The sequence below is a fragment of the Leopardus geoffroyi genome, chromosome C3 (assembly GCF_018350155.1).
Source record: "Leopardus geoffroyi isolate Oge1 chromosome C3, O.geoffroyi_Oge1_pat1.0, whole genome shotgun sequence".
In the NCBI taxonomy this organism is placed as follows: Eukaryota; Metazoa; Chordata; class Mammalia; order Carnivora; family Felidae; genus Leopardus; species Leopardus geoffroyi.
The window spans coordinates 100,813,793-100,839,575 of NC_059338.1; the positions used below are offsets into that span (position 1 = coordinate 100,813,793).

The following is a 25,783-nucleotide window of genomic DNA, read 5'->3' on the forward strand; positions in this document are numbered from 1 at the left end:
GCTCTCTACTGCTCTTTTTCCCCGATAAAAATACCTTTGTAATGGAAGTGTTTCCAGAAAGTTTTTAAAAATTATTATTCAAGAGTGGTTTTCATTACCTTGACTGTATTGAATGTTCTGCTTGCATGTTGGGAATCCTATCTGATTGACAAAATGGGTGACTTATTTGGCAAAGTCTACTGGGGTCTGCATGGTGGTTTGTCGTTGGCATTGAATAAACTGGATGAACCAGATGTAGATGTTATCTGTTTAAACATCTAGACAATGTCTTTCATTGAGTAACTATTCATTAAATCAGATTTCTCAGAGAAAATTGAGAAGAACATGTAATATGTTTGAGCATATTGGTCTCTTAAATAATCGTTATTATATAAAAACTATCAGGTTTTCGTGATTTACTTCAAAGCTCTATGAAATATAGAAGTAACATAGAAATTTGGTTCTTTGGAAAAACTGACAGCTTCACAAAACTACTTTGTATTAATCGCTATAGTTTTTGTAGGTAATTATTAATAGGATCAGTTGGTTATTGCTTCTTTTTAAGCTTGTTATATTTTTATTTTGAAATAATTTCAGACTTCTAGAAAAGTTGGAGTAAAATTTTAAGAGACAAAACAGATTAACATTAGGGAAGGGAAACAAAAATAATATAAAAACAGGGAGGGGGACAAAACAGAAGAGACTCCTAAATATGGAGAACAAACTGAGGGTTATGGGAGGGGTTGTGGGAGGGGGGATGGGCTAAATGGGTAAGGGGCGCTAAGGAATCTACTCCTGCAATCATTGTTGCACTATATGCTAACTAATTTGGATGTAAATTTAAAAAAATGAAAAAAAAAAGTTATAAAAAAATTGTACAAAGAATAATACCTTTAACTTAGATGCCTCAAATGTTAATATTTTACAAAACTTCAACATTATCTATTTTTTTCCTGAAATTTTGAGTAAGTTGGAGACCTCCTTAAAAACATCAGTGTTTACTTCCTAAAAACAAAAACCTTCTAATTTATAACCACATTTATTAAAAAAAGAAAACACTGATACAATACTGTTTTGTGGTCCTTAGGGCTTATCCCAATTTTCCCAGTTGCCCTACTAATGTGTTATGTAGTAAGAGGGAAAAAAAATGTTTCAATTCTAATCTGGAGTCCTACCTTGTTTGAGTTTTCATGTTTCTTTATTCTTCTTTAATCTGGACCACTATTACAGCCTATCTTTCATGTTCTTGACCTTTTTAAAAGGTACTGGCTGGTCAGTCCGTATAATATTCCTCTGTTTGAATTTGTCTAATGTTTCCTTGTGATTAGACTGAAGTTCAGCTTTTTTTTTTTTAATTTTTCAATGTTTATTTTTTGAGAGACAGAGTATGAGCGGGGTAGGAGCAGAGAGAGAGGGAGACAGAATCTGAAGCAGGCTCCAGGCCCTGAGCTGTCAGCACAGAGCCTGGACGCGGGGCACGAACCCACAAACCCACAAACCGGGAGATCAGGACTTGAGCCTAAGTCGAACACTCAACCGACTGAGCCACCCAGGCGCCCCAGAAGGTCTGTATTTTTGTTAGAGATATGACAGAAAATTTTTTTGCACCAGTGTATTATATCAGGAAGCACATGATATGTTCCATTTCTGGTGATATTACTTTTGATTAAAGTATCTTGTTTGTAAGGGCACCTGGGTGGCTCAGTCAGTTAAGTATCTGACTCCTGATTTTGGCGCAGATCTCATGGTTCCCCTCCCCTGCTCATGCATGCTTGGTTCTCTCTCTGGGTCTCAAAATAAACTTAGAGAAGAATAAAGTAACTTGTCTTAAGTTACTGCATTTCATTTTGACATTAAATATCTTGTGGGAAATACTTTGCTTACTATACAAAATGTTTTTTAGAGCAAGCCAGAGTGGGAGAGGGGCAGAGGGAGGGGTAGAGAGAATTTCTTTCTTTCTTTTTTTTTTTTTTTTTTTTTTTTTTGATGGAGAGAGAGAATCTTAAGCAGGCCCTCTGCTCAGCATGGAGCTCAAAGCAGGGCTTGATCCCATGACCTTACGATCATGACCTAAGCAGAAATTAAGACTTGGTCACTCAACCAACTGTGCCACCCCCTGGGGCCCCTAAAATGTTTTTTTTAAATGGTACATTTACTCAGTAGCTTTTTCTAGTGCTTGAAATGATTATTACTACAGTGATTTCCAAGTAGGAAATTCCTCATTTATTCTATATTCATTAGTTGGAATTCTGCAAAGAAGAACTTTCTTTTCTCCATTTATTCATTTGCAGCAGTACAGATTCATGGTTTATTGTTCTGTGGATTATGATCTCTTACTGTTATTTATTCTGTTCAAATTGTCCCAGATTGGGCCACTCTGAGCTCTTCTGGTCTTTTTGACGTATTCCCATCATTCTTTGAAGACTTCTTTACTTTCTGGCACAAGATATCTCAGGCTGACTTTGTTCTGTCTCTGATCCAGTCTTTGTATTAGTCATTTCTCCAGGGAGATCTAGCTCCTTGGAGTTGAGAATGGTGTTTAGAAAACAAAATCTGGATGCTAGTTATGCTCATTGCTATTAGGATGTCATTACTTATAGATTTTCTAAGCAAGCAAAACTGGGAAATATATGCATGTGTGTTTGTGCATACACACATGTATTCATATACATATATGTACATATTAAAAATGACTTCATGCTGTCATGACTTCCAAATCTAATCCAACATTGCAAGGTTCATTCTAGTGTTCTCTCTTTCTATATTTTGAAGTCTCTTTTCTAACCTTGAGAAACCTGTCATTCATAGGATATTTACCTATTTGCTCAATTCTAAAATAGGATACTTTTAGAAATGCTAAAATACATAAAATGCCAAACAAGTGTACTAAGACTCAGTATTGATGTAGAGTTCTCTTTGTCTTTAGCTTAAGGAAATGTAGTAAAAATACTGTGTTCAAAAATTACTTGAGTTCCCCTCCCACCTCAGTATGGTTCTATTATTCATTTGAATTTCAGTTAGATTGATTTGTTTCTGGTTTTGTTATTTTTGTGGGGGAGGGTAATGGGGGGTGGTTTCCTCTTCCCTATCCTTGTTGTTTTCATTTTTTAAGGATGTCAAATATTCCCATGATTCTGAACGTCAGATCAATACAAAAGGGGTGTATGTACTTGGTACACCCTATCCTTTCTATCCTTTTTCCACTCCATTTCACTTGCTGACTACAGGTAACCAATCTGACAAGTTTCAGGTTTATTCATCTTATTTCCCATTTTTACCCAGCTATCAACAGTAATATACATTAGATTTTTTGTGTTTTTTTTTTTTTAACCTAACCATGTATCCTGGAAATCCTATCCATTTACAGATCTTCCTCATTATTTTTTATGGCTGCATTGTACCTTGTGTGGATATATCATAATTTATTCATTTACTTTCCTGTGTATGGGGGTTTAGATTGCTTCTAAGCAAACAAAACTAGGAACTATATACATGTATATTTGTGTATACACACATGTATTCATATACATATATGTACATGTTAAAAATAATGACTTCATTATGTCATGGCTTCCAATTCTAATCCAACACTGCAGGATTCATTCTAGTATTCTCTCTTTCCATATTTTGAAGTCTCTTTCTAACCTCGAGAAGAATGTTGCACGGGAGAAAACTGATGCAAAGAATAACCCTGTGCATGTCTTCAGATTAGTATAATTTTTATTTTATTGAGGCAACTTAATCCAAGTTTTCTCCAAGTTTGGAGAGAATTTTGGAGTTAAGTATGTGTCAACTTGTTTTCTTCAGAAGTATCCTCAGTGTATAAAATCGTTAAATTCTCCTACCTTTAAACACAGCAACATATCATATTGGGGCTATCCACCATGAAATTTCAGTAACTTAATTCATGTTTAATGTGTGGTCAAAAGATCCCTATGCTTCCTGGCTTTTTATTATCTTGGGTAATCTGAGTAGCTTCTAACGAGAGGTTCTAAAAGAATTTGGGTAACTGGTTTTACAGCCGTAATTGAGACACAGCCCTACATAACTCCTTCCATCGACCACTTCCTCCTCCCTGTATAGGATACAGGCCTTAAAGACCACTTGCAGGGCCATGTGCCTTTCCAAATTAATAGTTTTTTTTTTTTTTAATATCGATAGTCTCCTAAACAATGCATTTTCTAAACACTTGGTTATGAATATCTATCTGTGGCTGTAACACAGCGTCCTATTAAATGGAACCATATATACTGTGGATTTACAGATAAAAAATGTTTATAGGACTGCTCTGCGACACCTTTAATATTGCCACTTATCTGTTCAACTGTCACCACCTAAGAGGAAGCCAATCTTAATTTTATTTGTACATCCTTTCTCTTAAGTGTTTGCATTCTGCTGGTTTCTTAACTTTTAATCTAAAATCAAAGCATATCATTTTAGTTCAGATGCCATGTGTTGTGTTTTATCTGATCCTCATGCACTTGAACTCAGGTTTCCTTGACAAAGACTCTGTTGTTTGTGGGTTGATTGACTTTAACCAGAAGCTGGTGTTTTCTAAGCTTCGTTTTTAGAATGGGCTCTGGGGGCAATGTGGCGTGTTCCTCAGGGATGCTTAAGTATTAGGATTTTTTTTTCTATTCTGAATTTTCTGCATTTGATTAAAATGATACAATTTTGTTCCTCTGCACTAATGTTGAAGAGAATCTCTTCTCACTATTTCTGGAGAGTAAATTACTAAACAGTAATATGAGTGCTAAGCCTCTGAAAACTTGATGATGGAGTCATTTCATTATAAGGAATCAGTCTACCTCCCTTATTTCCTCTCTCCATCTTTCTCTGCTTCTCATTGTAGTTATGCTCATTATACACAAATACAGCTTCATGAAAAGCATGTCCCCATTCATTACCCTTCTGTAGGCACAACTACTGTTATTTTATATCAATTTCTGATTCTTTGTATGCGTTTACATCCTTGCACACACAAACTGTCATACACATTTGGGAGCTTGGGAATGAAGATGAAGTGTTTCTTCTCCCCAAAGGCCAAGGTGGGAACTTGAAGAAAACCACTTTGAAATTGAGTTGTTATGGACAGAAAGGGGAGAGCCTTTTCCTGCCGGTGTGGGAAATCTGCTTAGGTGGTACACAGCTGCTTTCCCTGTGTGCTGCCTAAAGAAGAGAAAGGAGATAGAGGTGGAACTTCCTCTAGAAGGCGCTGGAGACAGAACCTGTGTGTTGGATTACAGGGTGGGTGAGGTTAGGGGCTATGGTCTTGACAGAACCTTTGTACATGGTAAGGATGGGGCTGGCTAACTCTTGGATTGGAGGATACAGTGTGAATGCAGTGTTAGCTGGAAAATGTGGTGTGATCTGTAAAGGGAGCACCCAAGCGAAGGGAAGTTGGTATGGGTATTAACCCCTCCACAACAGAGTGCTTTTTGATAATAGTGATGAAGTCATCACTTTTCTTCCCAAGGCCATTAAGGCCAACCAGGGAAAGGGCTAGAACCCTGCCCTTTAAGTGGAAGATATAGCTCTTTTATCTCTGTAGCACACTGAGGACTTAATGGATCCAAACTCTGTGTACTCCAAGCTGTTGCAGAATTAGATTTTTCCTGCTTATGTGTGGGGAGGGGAGGAATGACTTTGCATTCAATTCAAGTTGATGTTTTAAAGTAAAAAGAACTGGGCTTCATATCTGAAAGAACTATAATAAATTTTGACTGACTTTCATTTATGGACTATGTTCAATACCTAGAGAGCTGATACTTGACTAGAAAGCGAAAACTCAGGATAGCAGAAGGGGCAGGTTTGGGGAGAAAAAGTTTATTTACATATCTCAGTGAGTCAGACTGTCTGAGTACATTGGTTAATGATTTGTTTGGCAAAGAGATACAATTGATTAGCCTTTCAAATATATAAAACATTGTCATAAAATTGTTTAAAATGATTGAGACAAAACTTTAGTGATTTTTCCCTTTATTATTTAATGTTGCACTAAATTTGGCTTATCTGGAATACATATCTTGTTAAATTAGACTGTTTGCTCCTGGAAACTAGGAGCCTTATTTTCTAACAAGCCAAGTAAAAGGTATGTATGTTACAGCTTGTTAGTTGAAAGGTGCTGCGTTTTAGCAATATATTCTGAACTAATAGCAAACATCTATACTAGATGTGAAGCACTGAGGTAGACTCTGGGCACATCAAAATATACAGGAGGTGATATTTGCCTTTGAAGAACTTTTCTTCTACTGGGAGAGACAGACAGCTGGGTAGTTTCATCATAATGTAACAAATATAGTAATAGAAGATACTCTAGCATGTCTCAGGGGCATATTACAGTGACCCTTTAACCCTTCAAAGTGGTTAAAGAATATCAGAGGCAGCTTCCTGGAGGGGATTGCATATTCCTTTTTAAGTTAGGAAATGGTGTCATTTACTTATCATTATTCCTTATGTTCTATATACTACAGACATCATAATTGTTGAATGACTAAATGAATGAAATAGAGCCATATAAGAGCCTTGAATTAGGCATATTAAGTAACTAGAAAAATAAGGTCAAATAGGGGTGAGGTATTCTAGGGATTAATGGTGAAGAGTGAAAACAGAAGCCCAAGAATTTAGGGCTGGTGTTTTGTGGAGGGATGAAATCTAGCTTGGAGATAAGACTGGGTGGGCTTGGTTTTGGAGTAATGGAAACTATAGTGAACTTTTAAACAAAGGAAGTGGTAATACTTGTATTGAATTCTTAAATCCCTCTTGAAGCGTAGTTAGAGGAAAGATCAGATGGAAGGGAGAGTTGGAAGCATGAAAGTGTGTTGACATGTGGAAAGCCCAAGTTCTGCAGTGAGAAAAATGGTCATAAAAATGCGGGAGAGAGACTGAAGGGGACATTGGAGAGTGAAGATTTTAGGTGTTGGCAACTAACTGTGGTGAGGGATGGAAGTTCAGGATGGATGTAAGGTGTTGGTCTCTGACCTATAAGCAGAAGTCTCTTGGATAGAGCTTCCAGAAAAGTTTTCGGTTTCTTATAAAAAATGAGAAGAGCCCCAGCAGGCATAAACCCTTGTCCCTTGCCTGGAGTGCCATGCAATCAATGCCTCCTATTGCCTCCTTGAAGAAAAGTGGGATCCTGAAAGAATGGTAGGCAACGAGTAATGTCTGACACCTGGTAAGGTAAGTTACCTATTAGTCTTCCTATCACTAGTACTAAAAGGCACCAAAATCTATTCTTTTAAAGAACATCTTGAGAAGAACATTACATACCAATAGGGGATTACTATATTTGCAAGGAAAAAAAAAAATGTGGCTGTCATATCCTTAACATGCACTCAATTGGCAAGTGCTTTAGCACTTCCTAAGACTGATATTGTCCTTATCACAGAGAATAACAAAAAGTTAATAAAAGGAGGTGATTGTGGTCTTTCTCACCAGCTTGATTTGAATGAACAGTGTGAAAAATAGAAACTCTCAAAGGGAAGTTTAAAAGCACATGACCATGTGACTCCAGTGTGGCTCAGACCCAAAGGTTGAGGGAAGCCCACAAAAGGAAAAGGCTACCATGGAGTGTGGGTCAGCTTTGCAGAAGATCCAATAAAAATAAAAGTTGGGAAGGGTAGTATTAGTAACAAGACTCAGTGCCAGGTAGCTCACTATAACACTGTGAGTTGTATTCCTTTTGTTAGGCTTGAAAATATTAGTGACTATGAGGTTCACTGACCAGAAATAATAAATCTTGTATTAAGTTGATCCTTCTCTTGTATTTATATTTAAAATAATCTATATTGCATTGGCTACACTTATTTAAGTGTATATACCACCATACATCAGTTTTTAAAACTATTTTAAACATATGCATTAACATGTGCAATTCTTGGGCTGGCATGAAGTCTGTTTTTTTAAAGTAGGAATTGTTAAATATAAAAACCAAGTTCTCTAATTGATCGTGAAGGCATGAAATTCAGGGTGCTGGTGGTTTTAGATTCTTCATGTTTTACGGGAAAAAATCTTCACATTTGGTGATACATGAATTTATTTTTGTGATACATGCTTTATCTGGATTTTCTATCATTTCCCTACCCCCTTTCCCATTCTCATTTAAGACTTTGAGACGTCTTGGCAAAGAGGAACAAAGAGATTTAATTCTTACTGAATATGAAACTCCTCAGGCCTGGATAATATCCGTATTTTTGCGAAGTCTGGAAAGTTATAAGTTTCAGCCAACACTGGAACAGCTTGAGAAACTGTTGAAATCATACATGTATTGTTTTGTCTCTTGTGTAGGAAAGTACTTCTGTGTGGCCTGGTTTTGTTTGATGTGGTCCTAGTTAATTTGGTTGGCCGCTTGAGGTCTGTAATGTTGACCTAAGGGAAATTTGGGAAATATTGGTTAATATGCCACAGTGTGAGAAGGATTTATAACAAACGCCATGTATCATTAATATAGGCATTCTTTCCTTGTAAACTCAATATTTGATATAAGAATGTATCATGACAGGGGTGTTTGGGTGGCTCTGTTGGTTACGAGTCCAATTCTTGATTTCAGCTCAGGTCTTGATCTCCTGGTTGGTGTGGTGGAGCCCTATGTGGGGCATTGCCCTGAGAGCGAGGGGCCTGCTTGGGATTCTCTCTCTGCCCTTATCCTACTTGTGCACGAGCTCTCTCTCTCATAAACTTAAAAAATGCATCACAGTAACTTAGATGACTGATGCCCTCATTTCCCCCTCAAGGAAAATAAAAGAGCTCATTTACCACCCCAAAAGAGTCTCATCATGAAATAAGGTTGAACTGTTTGTTGGTCTTGAGACTCTCGTTTTCTGCTAAGATTGAAGTGAAGTGTAAGTGAAGTCCCCTTTTATTAAGAAAATACAAGTATGAATTCAGGCTATAACTTTATCCACAATGCAGTAAATACAAACATTATAGCAAATTATATTTTGTTTTCCTCTACGTCAAAAAAATTAAGTTTTCTTCAATTGCTGAATGAAGCAAGATACTTTAGAATGAGCCCTCAGATTCTAAAGGCTTTTTTGTTACTTTTATACTTGGTAGCAATTAGAAAATATCTGGACTTATATTGTAGTATTTTAACATTCGGCTACATATTTCTCTCTAAATTTGTAAATGCTGTGTAATGGAATCGTTAATTTGAAATTTCTTCTAACTTCATTCTATAAAATAGAATTTCCTAAGTATGGATAAGTCATTCATTACAAATATAAGAATAAGCATATTTTTTTGTCTTAATATTTTGTTTTTAATCAAAGCTATACACAAGATACGGTTTGGAGTCCAATAATTCGACCAGGCTTCTTTTGAAAAACTGTCCTTGTCTCAATGCCCTCCTGCCTCCTTTTCCCCAAGTACTTTCAACTCTTTTAATTTTTTATTAAAGTATAGTTGACACATAATGTTATGTTAGTTTCACGTGTGGAAGATCGTGATTTGATTCGACAGCGTGACCTGTTACACTGTGCTCACCATAAGTATAGCTACCATCTGTCACTCTGCAACCCTATTACAATACCATTGTCTATATTCCTATACTGTACCTTTATCCCCATGACTTAGTCATTCCATACTTTGAACTCTTCTAGAATCTTGGGTATTTATGTTCATAACTCTTTATAATATGCTTTTATTACTCCTCCTCTACTTTTTAGTTTCAAGCATTATGTATTCAGTTTCCCCTGTGGGAGATAAGGATTTAGCCTACTCTCACTACGTTCCTTCCTCATTGTACACAAGTATGCTACCCCTCCCCATCCTCCCAGTAGAGTTAGAGGATAGTTTTGGAAGGATGAATACCTTGTGTTTCTATTCCTATAACCATGCAAGCACAGCTGAGTTACATAGTGCATATATATTTTTGCATTTCCTACCCTGTGTTACTTGTTTTCTCTGGAGATGGTTTCTATTCTATACAGACATCCTTAATTCAACTATAAACTTTCTTTGGTCTTCCTAAATTTCTTCCTAGAGTGTGAGAAGATAATTATTTTATTAATTGTAACCTTTGGAGGAAACTTCTTGCAGAGTTTGATCTCCTGCAATCTGGACTGATTGCCCTACCGCCTCCTTCATAGATCTCATCCTGCCATTTTCCTTCACCATCATCTTGGGGATTCCTTTTGTCTCTAACTTGTGTTTGATGCCTTGTTTCCTGGATTCCGTCCATTTTTTTTTTTAAATTTTTAATTCTCTGTGGAGCATATTCTTCAGTAACTTACTGAGAAAGAGTACAAAGGATATATATTTTTGAGACCTACCTGTCAGAAAATATCTTTATCCTGCTCTATAGATGACACTTCTAGATGTTTTTGAACACTTCTTGGAGATCTTCTTTAGTCATCTCCTAACTCTCAGATTTCAGCCTCAGGATGGACCTTCCCTTCTAACTCTCTTAATTTCCTCTCCAGTTCTTCTCCTGCACCCAAGTGGGTGGTGGAAGTTAGGAGAATGTGCTTCTCTAGAAGAGTACATTTGCTTTTTTCTGTAGCCTCACCTTCAAAAGTTTTATGGATGCTGACAGTTGGTTTGTGGTTGTCAAAGAGAACTAGAGCTGGACAATAGTTATAGTTGTAAAAGCATATTACATTCAGGAATCACTGCAACTGAAGAAAAGAGACTTTGGTATAGAACTGGGTGCAATTCTGAATACAACCAGGAAAGAAATGGAGATTTACAGTCAAGGATTAGGGTGGGGAGAGGGTCATGGGGACAAACTTAGTAAAAGGAAATACTGAGGGTAGGGCGATATTCTTGCTAACTTAAAGGATTATTGATAAAGGTAGGCCAAAGTGATCAGATATTAAGGGTGGAGGATGAGGAATGTGATCAGACGTCAAGAATTGAGGAGGATCTCTCTAAACTCACTTAGCAGGATTCTTGCCACTATTGGCCTATGCAGGCCCAGCAAGGTCAGGTCCAAGGTCAAGACCTACTCAAAAAGAAGAGGAACAGGAGCCTGACAAGTGTGGTCAAGGGGAAAATCTTTGTGATTGAAGTTCTTGTTACTTTACCACATCGGTTCAGATTGTAGAGAGTAAAAAATTTCTCAAGGTAGTCCTTGTAATACACTCATGGGTGATGTCACATGGTTTTTTATTTTTAGAATGTGAAATAGTACCACAGACATCTAAGTAATCTGGGGAGAACAATGTTTTCTTTTTTCTAAGACTAATCATGCTCAGTTAATAGTCACACTGAAGAATTTAAATATGTATGTATATCAGAAAAGAGTGATGTAATTTTATGTCTAAAAACCCACTGTTACCATATAATTGAAGAGGGTACTTAGGCTTCTATTAGGGTTCACAAACTAATTTAGGCCTAGGAATCACAGGTGTAATGGGGCATTTTTCTACAAAGGAAATATGTAACAAACTGGGCATCCTAAAGATTGATCAGTGTAGTTTTAAATTAGCTTACTAATTTATAAGCATATACAGATTCTATTTTTGGCTATCAACATTGATCTCTACCAGGTAGTAGAAGGCCAAGCCAATGGGAAAAACTTAGGGCAAGCTCTTGAGCTTACCTGAGCATACAGACAATAGGAACAGGCAGATGAATTTATGTTCACAATGGCAGAAAAATATAGGGATAAAGGCAAAAAAAAAAAAAAAAAAAAAAAAACGAAAACAAAAAACAAAAAAAAAGGTGAATAAGTGTGGGATATGAAGTTTCTAGTTTATATTGAAGTTATTAGTATTGAGGGTTTACAAGATCCCTGAGAATTTTGAGGTTTTAAATCATCAGGAAATGAATTTTGAAATTAGGTAGAGAGCATTCTCTTATCTTTAAACAAATGAATAGCATACCCATTCCTTGTTATGGACTGATAATCCCTACCAAAGATCTATCATGAAACTGGAGAAGATACAAGAAAGATTATAAAAAAGTCAATATACATAGTACCTATCCATGGGGAGTAAAGAAGAACAATAGGAATCTATAGACACAAGTGTTGGGAAGAGATATGGCCATGTTTTTTTCATGGCACGGGTATGAATAGTATCGATGGTAAGAACACTACTTTATTCCAAGATGGGGTGAGCAGTGGCACTATAAAATATCACCTTACCCAACTAGTTATAAACTTATGGAACTGATTACTCTAAGAGGAAGTAGGGGTGGAAAATATAAATAACCTCAAAAATGATTTAACTAAATTTGTGGATTACAGATTCATAATGGGTTATTACAGGGAACTAGGATGTTTTGGGTACACTCCTAACCTTTGAGGTTGACATCAAAGAACAGCCATTCTCCCCACAGCATGTCCCCTGGTGCCATCATCAGAATCCTGGACAGGAAGGATCATGAGTCTGATCCAATGTGGCAAGACCCATTAGACTCTGATCGGTGCCAGATCTGTGTGGGTTGTAAACTTAGGGTAAATTCCAATATGAGAGTGGTAAATTTCAATGAATGAAAACTTGAAAACCTTAACTTTAAACTGCCTAATTTTTGTTTGTTTTCCATTATTTAGTGTACTCCTAAAGCTTATTTTTCAATTCTTTGGAAGATATTTTTATTATGTAGCCTGTACTTGACTATGATTGTACTTTATGACCTAGTAATTTCCCATACTGTAGATTGAATATGATCAACTAATAATCCTGGGAAATACATCTTCTACCCTTTCTCTTGCACATCAACACATTTTCAATTGCAGTTTAAGATTGAGAGAATAAAATAGATTCTACTTCATTTTTGACTTTTGGCTTTCCTGATAGACATATCTATAAGATTCCCCTTTGAATCAATTTTAATCTATGTATAGGGATGCACAAAGATAATTTTAGTGTTTTCAGGTACAGAGATTTATTTTCCTTAATACTTTTTTCAGTGGGAGGAGGGGGGTATTACATTCAGAACCTTGATCTGAATGCCTTAAAGCAATGTGCAGAATCAACCAGGGACCGTGTTTTTAATGTATTTTTTTTTTAAACGTTTATTTATTTTTGAGACAGAGAGAGACAGAGCATGAATGGGGGAGGGGCAGAGAGAGAGGGAGACACAGAATCGGAAACAGGCTCCAGGCTCTGAGCCATCAGCCCAGAGCCCGACGCGGGGCTCGAACTCACGGACCGCGAGATCGTGACCTGGCTGAAGTCGGACGCTTAACCGACTGCGCCACCCAGGCGCCCCCAGGGACCGTGTTTTAAAATGATTTCAGTTCACCAGGTGTGGAGTGAGGCCTGAGAATCTGCCTCCAGGTGATGCTGCTGCTACAGGGCTGAGAACCACATTTTGCAAACAAGGCTTTCAAGTGTTACTTGCTCATATAGCTCTGCAGTTTTCAAAACCAATCTTGGTCTCAGCTGTCTCTCAAAATATGTTTTTGGAAAGTTTAAGGAATACTTAAAACAAATAATTTGAATGGACAAGATCCAAATGCTCTATTTAGATGTTGAGCTAATCTAGAAATACTTTTTTTTTTTTTTTACCTATTGTGAATTCTTCCATCTCTCTTCCTTTTCTATTTGCATTCTGTATTGAAAATTGTGACCAAATGACACAAATGTTTCTTGATTCTATTAAACTTAAGCACACACACATGCACACACTTTCAGTTCTGTGTATTTTGCCTAATTATTGGCAATAAACTTGGTAAAGGGATCTAAGGCTTACAAATGTTCTACTTGGAGGAAATTGTAATTAAGGCTATTAAGGCCTTTGGGTTCCTGTGTGTATTTTAAGCAAATTAGGATTTTATGTGTCTTTTAAAGAGACAGTAACTCTTCCCTGTCCAATTAGTTCCTCTTCATGGCTGAGCATGCGCATTCAGTGCATGTGGTTGAAAGGGCATGTGTCCTCCTTTGTTCTTTCATGTAAATCATTGGTGTAAATGAAGGATTTGTTTTTTCTGGATTCCATATGTGAAACTCTGGATAACTAAAAGTAAAACCTAAGAAATGAAGAGAAGGGGTCCATTGTAATTTGGTACCAAAATTATTTTTAAAAACCAAATTATTCTTTAATTTTTAAAGCATTTTAAGGCAGAATAATTGCTGTTACCTTTTATTTTCAAAATGGCATTGTTCCTATTAAAAAAGTATGTTCATTGCAAGGCATTTATGAAGTACTGCAGAGTATAAAGAAGATTGATTCCTTTTACCTCTTTGCATTAACTATGTTAACATTTTTGTGTCTATTTTTTTCTTTTTTTAAAATTAAATACCACTATAGTTACATACAGTGTTATATTAGTTGCAGGTGTACAGTATAGTGATTCAACTATTCCATGAACCACCCAGTGCTCATCAAAATGAGTACAAAGTTATTTTGCCTATTTTATCCATCCCCTACCCACCTCCCCTCTGGTAGCCATCAGTTCTCTACAGTTAAGAGCTTGTTTCTTGGCTTGTTCTCTTTTTTTCCCTTTATCATTTTTTTTTTCTGTTGCTTATATTCTACATATGAGTGAAATCATGTGGTATTTGTCTTTCTCTGACTTATTTCACTTAGATTTGTATTCTCCAGCTCCAGTCATGTCATGGCAAATGTTGGGGTGCCTGGGTGGCTCATTTGGTTAAGCGTCCAACTTTGGCTCAGGTCATGATCTCACGATTCTTGAGTTTGAGCCCTGCATTGGGCTCTGTGCTGACAGCTCAGAGCCTGGAGCCAATTTCAGATTCTGTGTCTCCCTCTCCCTCTCCCTCTTCCTTTACCCCTCCCCTGATTGTGCTCTGTCTCTCTCACTCTCAAAAATAAATAATAAAACATTTAAAATTTTTTTGTTTCTTTTTGTTTTTTTTGGGGGGGGACTCCACATTGTAAAATTCATTACCCGCAATTATTATATCACCATAAAAAATAGGAATTTTAACAAAGTTTGACATTGAAAAAGTGAAAATAAAAAAGTACATGATTTACAAATACATAAATATCCATGCACACTTTTAGAATGATGGCTACTGGAAGCACAAGACCTTTTAAAATTCCAATCTAGACAAGACTGTCATTCCAACTGTCTCTTTCCTACATGTTGGAAATATCAGGAATCTTAAGACAGCTGCTGTGGTCAGTGTCACATTCATCCCAGCCTCCTTCCTAAGCCTGTTGCTGATATTGAAAATGTGATGAATCTTTTGCCTTAGCTTTGATGCTTTTTCATTAATTCACTTCTGGTAGTAAACTGTGGCAGGTCTTCCACTTCAAATCCAGCAGCCATTTCCATCACTTTGTCTAAAACGTCTTTGTTGTAACTGCAACCCAGGAAGAGGTAGTTGGCCTTACACCATGGAGAGGGACAGAAGCTGGGCCAAGCAGCCACCGCCATTGGGTGAGTCGCAGTAGTCAGGCAAATGGCGCAGGATGAATTCCATGTGAACCTTCAATTTCTTCTCACTCTTCGAGTGGGAGCAGAACTGTTCTTAGTTGGCTGCCTGCCACACCCCCAAAACCAGCTCTTCCACCACAGCAGCCACCTCACTACCCAACATGGAGCCCTCTGCCACTGAAGCCTGTACCCCTACAGTCTTTGTTTTAAGGTCTCCTTTGTCTGATAATAAGTATTGCTACCCTGGCTTTCTTTTCACTCCTATTTGCATGATGGAGGTTTCTCCATCCCCTCACTTTGAATCTGCCGGTGTCTTCAGGTCTAAAATAAGTATCTTATAGGCAGCATATAGATGGGTCTTATATTTTTACTCATTCTATCATCTTTCGTCTTTCATTTGGAGGGTTTAGTCCATTTACATTCAAAGTAGTTATTAATAGGTATGTATTGCCATTTTGTTTCTTGTTTCATGATTGTTTTTGTAGTTCTTCTCTGTTTCTTGTTCTCTTCTCTGTGGGCTTTCTTTAGTGATGTATTTGGATTCCTTTCTCTTCATTTTTTGCATATCATTGTTTTTTGATTTGTGGTTATCATTAGGCTTGTATATAACATCTGCATGTTGCAGTCTAGATTAAGTTGATGGTCGCTCAAGTTTGAACCCATTCTTTACTCCTTTCCACTCCACATTTTAGGTTTATGGTGTCATACCCTTACATCCTTTAATTTTGTGAATCCCTTGACTGATTTTTAGAGATCTATTTATTTTTACTGCTTTTGTGCTTCCCACTTTGCTTACTTTTATTGTCTTTTCCTTTCCATTCAGAGTCTCCTTTGACATTTCATGTAAGGTTGGTTTAGTGGTCATGAACTCTTTTAGCTTTTGTTTGAGAAACTCTTTATCTCTCCTTCTATCCTGAATGATAGCTTTACTGTATAGAATATTCTTTGCTGCACCTATTTCCTATTCAGCATTTTATATGTATCATGCCACTCCGTTCTGGGTTGGAAAGTTTCTGCTGAAAAATCCCCTGATAGCCTTATGGAATTTCCCATGTACATAATTATCTTCTTTTGTCCTGCCTGCTGTTTTTAATATTTTGTCTTTATTACTATATTTTGCCATTTTAATTATAATATATCTTAATGTGGATCTGGTTTTGTTGATTTTGTTGGGCGTTCTCTGTGTCTCCTGGATCTGGATATTTGTTTCCTTCCTGAGATTAGGAAAAGTTTTCAGCTATTATTTCTTCAAATAAATTTTTTGCCCCCTTTTCTCTCCCTTCTCCAGCTCCTATAATGCAAATGTTATTACATTAGTTGGAGTCACTGAGTTCCCTAAGTTTCTTCTTGTTTTGCCTTTTTTTTCTTCTCCTTGCTTAACTTCATTACTTTGTCTTCTAGGTTATTAATTTGTTTCTTTGCTCCTTCCAGCCTGCTGTTCATTCCATTATGCCTGGTTCTCATTTTATAGATCCCTTTATCTCTGTGTTATTCCTTATTTCTGTGTTAAGGGTCTCACTCATGTCTTCTAATCTTCTCTTAAGTCCACTGAGTATCTTTATGATAATTACTTTAAATTCTCTATCAAGCATGTTACATATTTCTCTTTCACTTAGGTCTCTGGCTATGGCCTTGTCCTAATCCTTCATTTGGGACAAATTTCTCTATCTTATTTTATCTGAGTGTCTGTTCCTGTGTTAAGAAAATCAGCTATGTCTCGTGGTCTTGAGGGTAATGGTCTTCTGAAGAAGAGGTTCTTTAGGACCCGCAGTGTAGTGTCCCCTGTTCCCAGGGTCTAGCATTTGAGGAGTATCTGCAATGTATGCTGTGTACACTCTGCTCTTTTGTCCTGGCCACTCTACCCTTCAGGCCAGTTGTCTGTAGCGGCTTTCCTTGTCTGTTGTGGGCAGTGTTTGGTCCCTGGCCTGAATGTGGTAAGTTTAATTAGGTATACTCTGGTCTGCTTGTGAAATAAAGGGATGCTTCCCCCTTTGGAATTAATAAGTAATCTCCTGGGCAATATTTTTTCCCAATAAACTTTCACCTAATGGTGTTAGGATGGTGATGATCCCTGCCTTAATAAAATTATTGTATTAATGAGGGCAAAATGGTTAATCTAATTATGTGACCACAGTCATTCAAATGCAATATTGTAAGATTGTCTACAAGATAACTGGCCTGAACTCTAAAAGATCTCAATGTCTAGAAGGACAAAGAATAATGGATGAAGTATTCCTAATTAAAAGGACCCAGGAAACAAATCAAATGCAGTGCACATTTGATTGGTTTCTGGATAGATAGGAAAAACAGGACAATTTTGGAATAGTTGAGGAAATGTGAATATACACAGCATATTAGTAATATTTTACCCATGTTAAATTGCTGAGGTCCTGCAATGGTATTGTGATTACATAAGACAATGTTCTTATTCTCAGAAGGAGTATGCTAAATTTCACCTGAAGTATTGTGATGCCCTTACTTTCAAATAGTTTATCAAAACTATATGTGTGCATTTCCATGCCTTCTATTCATAGATCTATGTGTGCATAGGGATATTGATATATAACAGGGAGAGAAAACGGGAATGATAATTTTTTTTAAATAATGAACCTAGTTTTGATAGGACTTATTCTTAGTGACTTAAAAATACCAGGATATCTGCTTATAATACTTGTTCTAAACCAAAAGTATTTACAAATCTGATGTCCTAAAACCTCATCTAGAATTTGGAGATTTTGAAGTTCAGTTTACTGAAAATCAAACTCTCTTCTTTAAATTCCTGTTTCATTTTTTCAAAAACTAACTTCTCAAAATTAATGAATATAAACATAAAATTCATTAACATCTTCTTGCATATCTTATTTTTCAAAATTTTTTCCTAAGCCATACTTGATTTTTCCTTCACTTTGAAGGTCTTTATTTTTAACAATTATAAAAAGGAAAGCAGAAAATAAAAATTTGTCTCTTTCATGTAATGTTACCCATATCTTAATAGTTGGGTTTAACTTTTCCTTTTTGTTAATTTTGCTCTAAAAAAATTCATATACCTTAAGAAACTTTAACCTCCTTCACATTTCATTTGTGATTATTTTTCTCCTGAGTATATACTGTTGTATATGTTGCTTGAAATGTTTGAATTTATTGGGGAACTTGTTATTAAACCAATTTGATTTCTGTAGAATGTCACTCATTTTTTTCCCCTTTGGGATTATATATGTAGATTCTTATTTTGAAAATATCCTCTTAACCCTTATTCTAATTTAGAAACATTGACTGCAAATCCAAAACTGTTTCCTTTCAAACTTAAAAAAAAAATACACATTCCTGAAGTCTTCAATTATATTTCTAGGGTCACAGTTTCTGTATTCTATTATAAACTCCCCAGTAACATAATAATTTCTGTGTTCTCAACACATTTTTCCTTGAATCCAAGTTAAGTACTGAGTGGCACCTTTTGTTGATTTTGCTGTTGGCTGAAAGATAAATTGTCAATAAAATAAGCCAAGATTTGTCTGATCTACTAAACATTTTTTTCCTTGCATTCCCCAACACTGTGCATACATCTCATACATACTGTTCTCTCTCTCTTTGGGATATCCTCCTCAAACTTATGCTTTCTCTTTAATACCCAGCTCCTATTACCACCCATTTCTTAGCTCTTCCAGGATAAATTAAATCTTCATGTTTACCCAAAACGCTTGGTGGCATGCACATAAAATAAAATTTAAAAACCATGGTACCTTGTAGTGCTCTCACTGAACAAATCTAGGATAAGTTGAGCATTAAATACAGTAACAGATGACAGTCCACTGAATAAAATCCATGGTTCCCTACTGATAAAAACAGACAAATGAGGGAGAAGGGGAAGCTCCTCCTAACAACTGAATTCCCCCTTATCGATGGAGAAGGAATGATGGAGTTAGAAAATCACCTTTGAGAACCATCAGAGTAATAGTTGATTTAGGCAAGCATAAAAAAGAATACCATAACTATTGTGCATAATTATGATGAGGAACAGGATATTTATACAATCTTACTGTATTTTTTCAAAAATTGTTACAGAGGTGCAAGTAATAACTTCATAGTATAGAAACCTGGAAGATAACATCTTAACTAAGGGATCAAGGTTAATATCATGAGTAATGGAACCAAATTCATTTGGCATGCACAAGAAAGGAACCAAATTCATCTTGGCATGCACAAGAAAGGACACAACATCACTTCATACATTATCCAAAGAATGTCATGAGGGAGTATCAGACAAACCCAAGTAAACATTCTGTAAATAACTGACCTATTCTCTTCCAAAATGCAAGTTCATGAGAGAGGAGGTGTTCCAGATTAAGGAGACTAAAAAAGAAGACAGTCTAATGCAGTGCATAAAGTTGGATGGGATTCTAGTATAGGAGAAAAATAGATATAAATGACGTGATTGGAATAATTGAATATGGACTGTGGATTAGAAAATAGTATTATATCAATATGGCTGATGTAAGACAATGTCCTTATTTTTGGAAATATGTAGTGAACACTGAAAAAATGTAGAGATAAAAGAGCATAATGTCTGCCACCACTACTGAAATGGTTCAGAAAAAATAGTACATGCATACGTCTGTATATAATCTGTAAACATAGGCATATATCCATGTCTATGGTTATCTATACATCTGTGTCTGTAAACACATACATATATAGTTTTGCCACTTTTTGAGAGTGACCAAACACTATTTATAGTTTTTCATTAATAGGCAATTTGTTTTTGTCTTTCAAGGCCTGGAGGAAATAGAGGAGAACTGTGGTCAGAAAGCAGTGGCAAATTGGTCTCCAAATCTATTTAGAACAGAGGTTTCTCCTGCATCAGAATGTTAGTCCATATCTCCCCACTTTAGCACATCTTAAAAGTCTAGTTTTGGATCATTTGAATGGTGTCCCCAGCCTTTCTAATTACACAGGTATGCTTGCTGTGTTACTTCAAAGGCCCTTTAGCCAGGATAGCATCTGTCTTCAAAGACAGGAGAGTGGCCCATTTGCAGGAAATTGTATGGTTTGGGTAGGTTTTTTTGTTTTTTCTTTGAACTTGTTAAGTAGAGATCCCTATTGAAGAAGTGCTGGCCTTTTGCTGTATGCCCAAACAGTGAAATACTTTCTTTCCATTTATAATTCTGAAGATTCTCTTTAACCTCTGCTAGGAGAACCCTGTAACTCAGTTTCTCCCTGTTCTCCTTTCTGTTGTATCAGCAGTGTTACTCTGAAATGTTTTTGTGAATGACATCTTAATTTGGTTGGTTTGTGAGACTTAATATATTCCTACTTACGTTAGGAAAGAATTAGTATAGTGCTCTTAGTGACTAATCATCAAAAGGAATTTTGGTTATTTTGCTGCAGCTAAAAACAGAGCAAAGCACAGGGAGCAAATTAAAAGGCACAGCCTAATTTGAAAAACTCACGGTTTTAATCATGCTAGAATGCATTTTTTCCCCTAGGTGCTATGCATATATCTCTTAGTGGGGAAAGAAAAAGCATGGCTTTTGTGAGAGCTGGATTCAAATTTGTCACAAACAAACTGTATGACCTTGGAAAGGTTTCTTAAACTCTCTGATCTGTTTATTCACTTTGATAAACAGAAATTATGAGTAATAAGCATTACTTTCAAAAAGTATGAAAGCATGTAGCCTGCAATTTGTCACGTATCAGGTTCTCCAAAGTTCGTTTTCTTCCCCCTCCCCCACCCTTTTTGACTTTCCTCTTTTTCATTGCTTCTTGTTCTGAGTAGACAGAATTTTCTCAGAATAAATATGGTTAAGCAGCTAGATTTCAAACTGGGTCTGAGGTAAGGAATGCTGTGAGGCATATCGACAAAGCATTTTAAAATAAACTGTTTATAAATGTTAAATGCAGACAATCGATTTAAAAATTGAAAACTATCTTCTGTAGGTCTGGAGATTTAATAGCGAATCATTCTCACTTCTGTTCAGGTGTGTGTGTGTGTGTGTGTGTGTGTGTGTGTGTGTGTGTGTGTGGTTTTAACAAGAGTGACCTACATTGAATGTAATAAAGCTTTCACTTTTTTCCCTTGCTTCACAGTGTAGTCCTTAATAATTGTTGCAAAATAATGTTTGTCAGCCCTAAGGGTTTGTTAGTGTGTTTTTCATTAATGCAGCTTAAAAAAAATTTTATTATCTTTGAAGAAACCTTTCTCTGGGACAGCATAGCTAGCAGTGTTTATTCTCAATTTTCAGACACAGTGGTATGATCCATGGAAGTTTCCACATCTAAAACACATGGAGTCTTTAATCTGGTTAGTTATGACACAGATTCTTCTTGAGGGCTGTGTTTATGACACCAAATAAGCCATCCAGTTTGCTTTCCATTTATTGTTTTAAAATTAAAAGTGGAATAAGCAGGAGTTACCAAACTAGTTTCTATTCTAGGAAGCAGGTGTACATGTGGAATAGTTGTGCATGATGGGAATATATATTGAATAGACACCATCCCTCCCATCCTCCCCTTTTAAAAACAATTTAATTTTTGTGTAGTCCAAATGGGGGAGATTTTTTTTCTACAGGCAATTAGGCAGGTCAGACACTACGGCCCTTACAAAGCATGTAAAGCTATTTTGAAGAAGTGTTAGTGTAAGATGTACTTAAGCACTTTTTGGAATAAAATTCTGGCTCTGCTTGTGAGCAATTTGTTTTTCTCTATTTAAATAATTGGATTATCTTCTTATATAAACATGGAACTGTGCGAGAGTGGTAGTTTCACAATCTTCCTAAATGTATATATTTAGATCTCATGTTGGAGTTACCATTAGCACCAGCAGTCTGTCAACATTTCCATAGGGTTGCTTAAGTATGTTGTGAAAGCCCAAGCCAACCTTGGCATGGGAAATCTGTGCTACACAGCAATTTCTAGCTATGGCTTATAGGTCTGCACACATTCTAACTTTAAGCTTACTTTTAGCACTAGAACAGTTTTATAGAGTAAATTTTTTTCTCTCTCACAGATTCAGGTGAGTGGCTTATTTTATATAACAGAAGATCTGATTCTTTTGTCTCAAAAACATCATGTATCTTTGAAAAAAAATGAGCAGTCTCAAGCCATCTTATATTTTTCTCGGATTTCATCAACTAATTAATGTTATTAGTGTTAGTAGCTGTTGAAGCTGAAGAGCATATGATTCTGGTGGTGGTATTTGCCCTCTTGAGTAGCTTAGTTTTGTGATGAGTGTGTTTTGATCCTTAATTAAACACTTTCTCCCCTATTATCTGTCAGAATTAATGTCTGGTATAGGGATATGCATTAATATTTTTGTGTCAAAGAGTTTTAGGGGAGGAAAAGGAATAATTCTTATAGGGCTTGGCTTTCAAAATGAATGTTAATTATGGGAAATACTTCATCATTTGGGGAATTGTATATGCTAAATTGAGGGTTTAGGATTTTATTTTTTATAAGAGGCTATATATACATAACTACTTTTTTCCATTTATGTGACTTGTCATTTTACTTAGGGTATTGACCATTTTGAAAACATGTTTTTGGAGAATTTTGAAATCCCATTTAATTCTTTTGAATTTTTATGTTCAACGTGAGCTGCTTGCTCCTCAAGTTTGGGCAGACTGTCTTGATTGTTAATGATGTCTGACTTAAGTTAGAAGGAGAATGTATTTCTCATGTTATGGATATGTTCGTTGCGCCCTCAAACAGACCCATGTAAGACTTCATGTTTATTTTGCAACTTTGTCTTGGTTCATTGTCTTTCCTTGGTCTGCAGTTATTGATTATTCTGGGCTTCTCTATGACATCTTAGCTGTCCCACATGAAGCATGCATGAGTCACGCCTCATAGAGACTTTCTGCTTCCCTGTTCCATGTAAAAAAAAAAAAAAAAAACCTGCCCAGTGAATCACACTATAGCCACAGTTAACTGTGGTGGTAAATGTACTTCTCTGGTGCCCAACTATGGGGATTATGGCTCAAATGGCACTGGCATGGGCAAATAATGAGCATATAACTGTGCTCATTTTTTTCCTTGTTTGTCAAGTTATTAGCACTTCACATGTTATAATAAATCCATAACTCCATTTAGCTCTCTCCCCCCATATTTTAAAATCTCTTGGTAGCCTTGAGTTTTTGTACAGTGAGATACATATTTTTGTAAGTGAAGCAAGAGCATCTAATTAAAGACCTTTAATCCTGATGTCATTAAGAATATTCATCTCTAAAGATGATTTCCATGTTGGGGGGGGCTTATAAATTTTTAGAAATAATATTTTCCCAAGGATTACTTCTAGAGATAAAGACCTATTAAGTCATTCATTCATTGTAGGTGAATAAAATGGAATTATAAATTATTAAATAATTATCAAATTTTCAGGTAGCCAATTAATATGGATTTCTCAAAGCTAGTACTTAGAGAAGTTAAATTTTTATAAGCCTTTTACTTAACAATATTGTTACTACCTCATGATAAAAGCTGAGAAGAGATAATGAGAAATATGGTTTAATTCTAGAGGTTGTAAAATTTTGGAATTCTTGGTGCAAGTTTGTCTTTTATTCTCATTTTTTTTCTAAAATAAATTCATGCTAATCTAGCTCCTCTAAAACCTTAATGGAAATTTGAGAAATTTTTCTCTAAGCTTTGTTAACATTGTTAGTTTTAACGTCTATTTTCTTTCTGGGGCATGATGAGTATAATAATCTAGAGCATTAACATTCATTGTCTTTATATCAAAGATCAAATTGCATGTTCCATGATGCTATTTCCTATAAATATTTACAACTTAGTGTAAAACTTAGTAAAGTATCCTAAGATAGCAATTTTTCATTTTACTCAAATCTTTCGTACCTCCTTAACTCATGACCTTGATTACTTAGTTGAGTTTGAGCTTGGGTAGTTCACACGATTAAAGGATTTTTATCCTAATGTTGCCAAGTTCTAGTGGGAGGATCTGTTCCCAACTCAATTTGTATAGGATCCAATAGGCAGGTTTCTTGTTATTGGTGCCAGAGATAGGGTTTTTAATTTTAAACCTATATCTTGAATTTGGGATTGGGCAGACACAAATATTAGCGATTTCATAAATTTGAGTAATGAAGTTAACTGTTTAGTTTTAAAAATTTGTTGAAATTGTAATGTTGTACTAGCAAAGATGGAGCAAAGCTAAGAGGCCAACAGCCCATTGTTAAGTCCCATTATTTTAGAGTTAGAAATTTGTACCTTTTGTCAGGAATGGATTCCTTCACCAGGAAGGAATTTAGATTTCTTTTTGCTTGGCAAGGGCTAAATTCTGAAACAGGGGAACACTTTTAAAAAGTGTTAGGAGTATATTAGAAACAGATGGGCATTCAACACCTACATAAAATGCTCAATGGGATAAAATGTGAATAACTGGATTTAATTTAACAAAGGATCAAACTTAAAATACCAGCATTCATAAAAGACCAAACTTACTTTTCAATTTAAGAGGAACACAAATCAAATAACTAGAATTAAGAAAAAGAGGTTATATTTATGCTGTTTTTCTCTCTTTATATACTTGTTAGTAATATAGGTATTTTGACCTGGGTTCTGCCTGATAATTTTTCTTGTTTTATGTATATCCACATATTCCTTTCCCTGTCAGGGAGATATGTGTAGACTTGTGTTAATAGTACTGCCTAACACCTTTCTGAAATTTGTTAATGTTTTATGTGATATATTTCATCTTTAGAATTTTGGGTGGGTCTAGACTTAGAAAAAAGTGTTTTGGTTGGAATGATGAAGCTCTGGATCTCAGCAGGCTTTAGTGTTGGAAAAGTTGAAGCTTACAGAGAGAGCAAATAAACATGGTCATCAAAGCTGGGAATTAAGATCTGTTTATTCACCTGCACAGTTGAATTAAACCTCCTAGCAATAGGCAGAGCCATTTAACTTATTAAGATCCTGACCAAATAAATTAGTCCTGTTTAAAAGTCTGTTTTTGCCTGGCTTTAGATACAGAGATTGCTGTAGTCACCATATAATGGATGAAGAAATTCTTGTTGAATTAAGTTACTAATTTACAAGATAGAGACCACTAGGATAGTTGACACTGGACAATGGTTCATTCAACTGAAAAGTCTATTTGACGTTTGGATCATGAAGCTTCAAATTGCAAAAAAAAAAAAAAAGAGAAAAAAGAAAAAAATGTGCTCTTATCCTTCAGTGTTGAGGAGCACTATTAATGGCTAGAGAAAATGGGTGATTGGGAAGAGCACTTATGTTGGATATGGCTTACATCACTTTTGCTTTAAGAGAATTCCTTATTTGTGGGGTTATAAAGATAGCAGATATGGATTGAGATAAGTATTCCCTGATTCATTTTCATTAAGTCAGTCAAGGTTCAAGTAAATAAAGCCTTGCTTTTAATGATTTTAAGGATACCTTTAAAAAATGTGGAGCACAATTTGTTGACTCTAAAATCTTCGTGATCCAGATGAAAGTTGGCTTCAGATACATAAAGACAAAACAAAAAGCCTTTAATTTATGTTGGTT

The 25,783-nt window shown here is 35.8% G+C and overlaps 1 protein-coding gene and 1 pseudogene across 2 annotated transcripts in view; one reads left to right on the forward strand and one right to left on the reverse strand.

The window, feature by feature from the left end:
* RSPO2 (R-spondin 2) overlaps positions 1 to 25,783 on the forward strand; it is a 159,187-nt gene that overhangs the window by 47,488 nt on the left and 85,916 nt on the right. The window lies entirely within an intron of this gene.
* Positions 14,771 to 15,559, reverse strand: LOC123585595 (annotated as a pseudogene).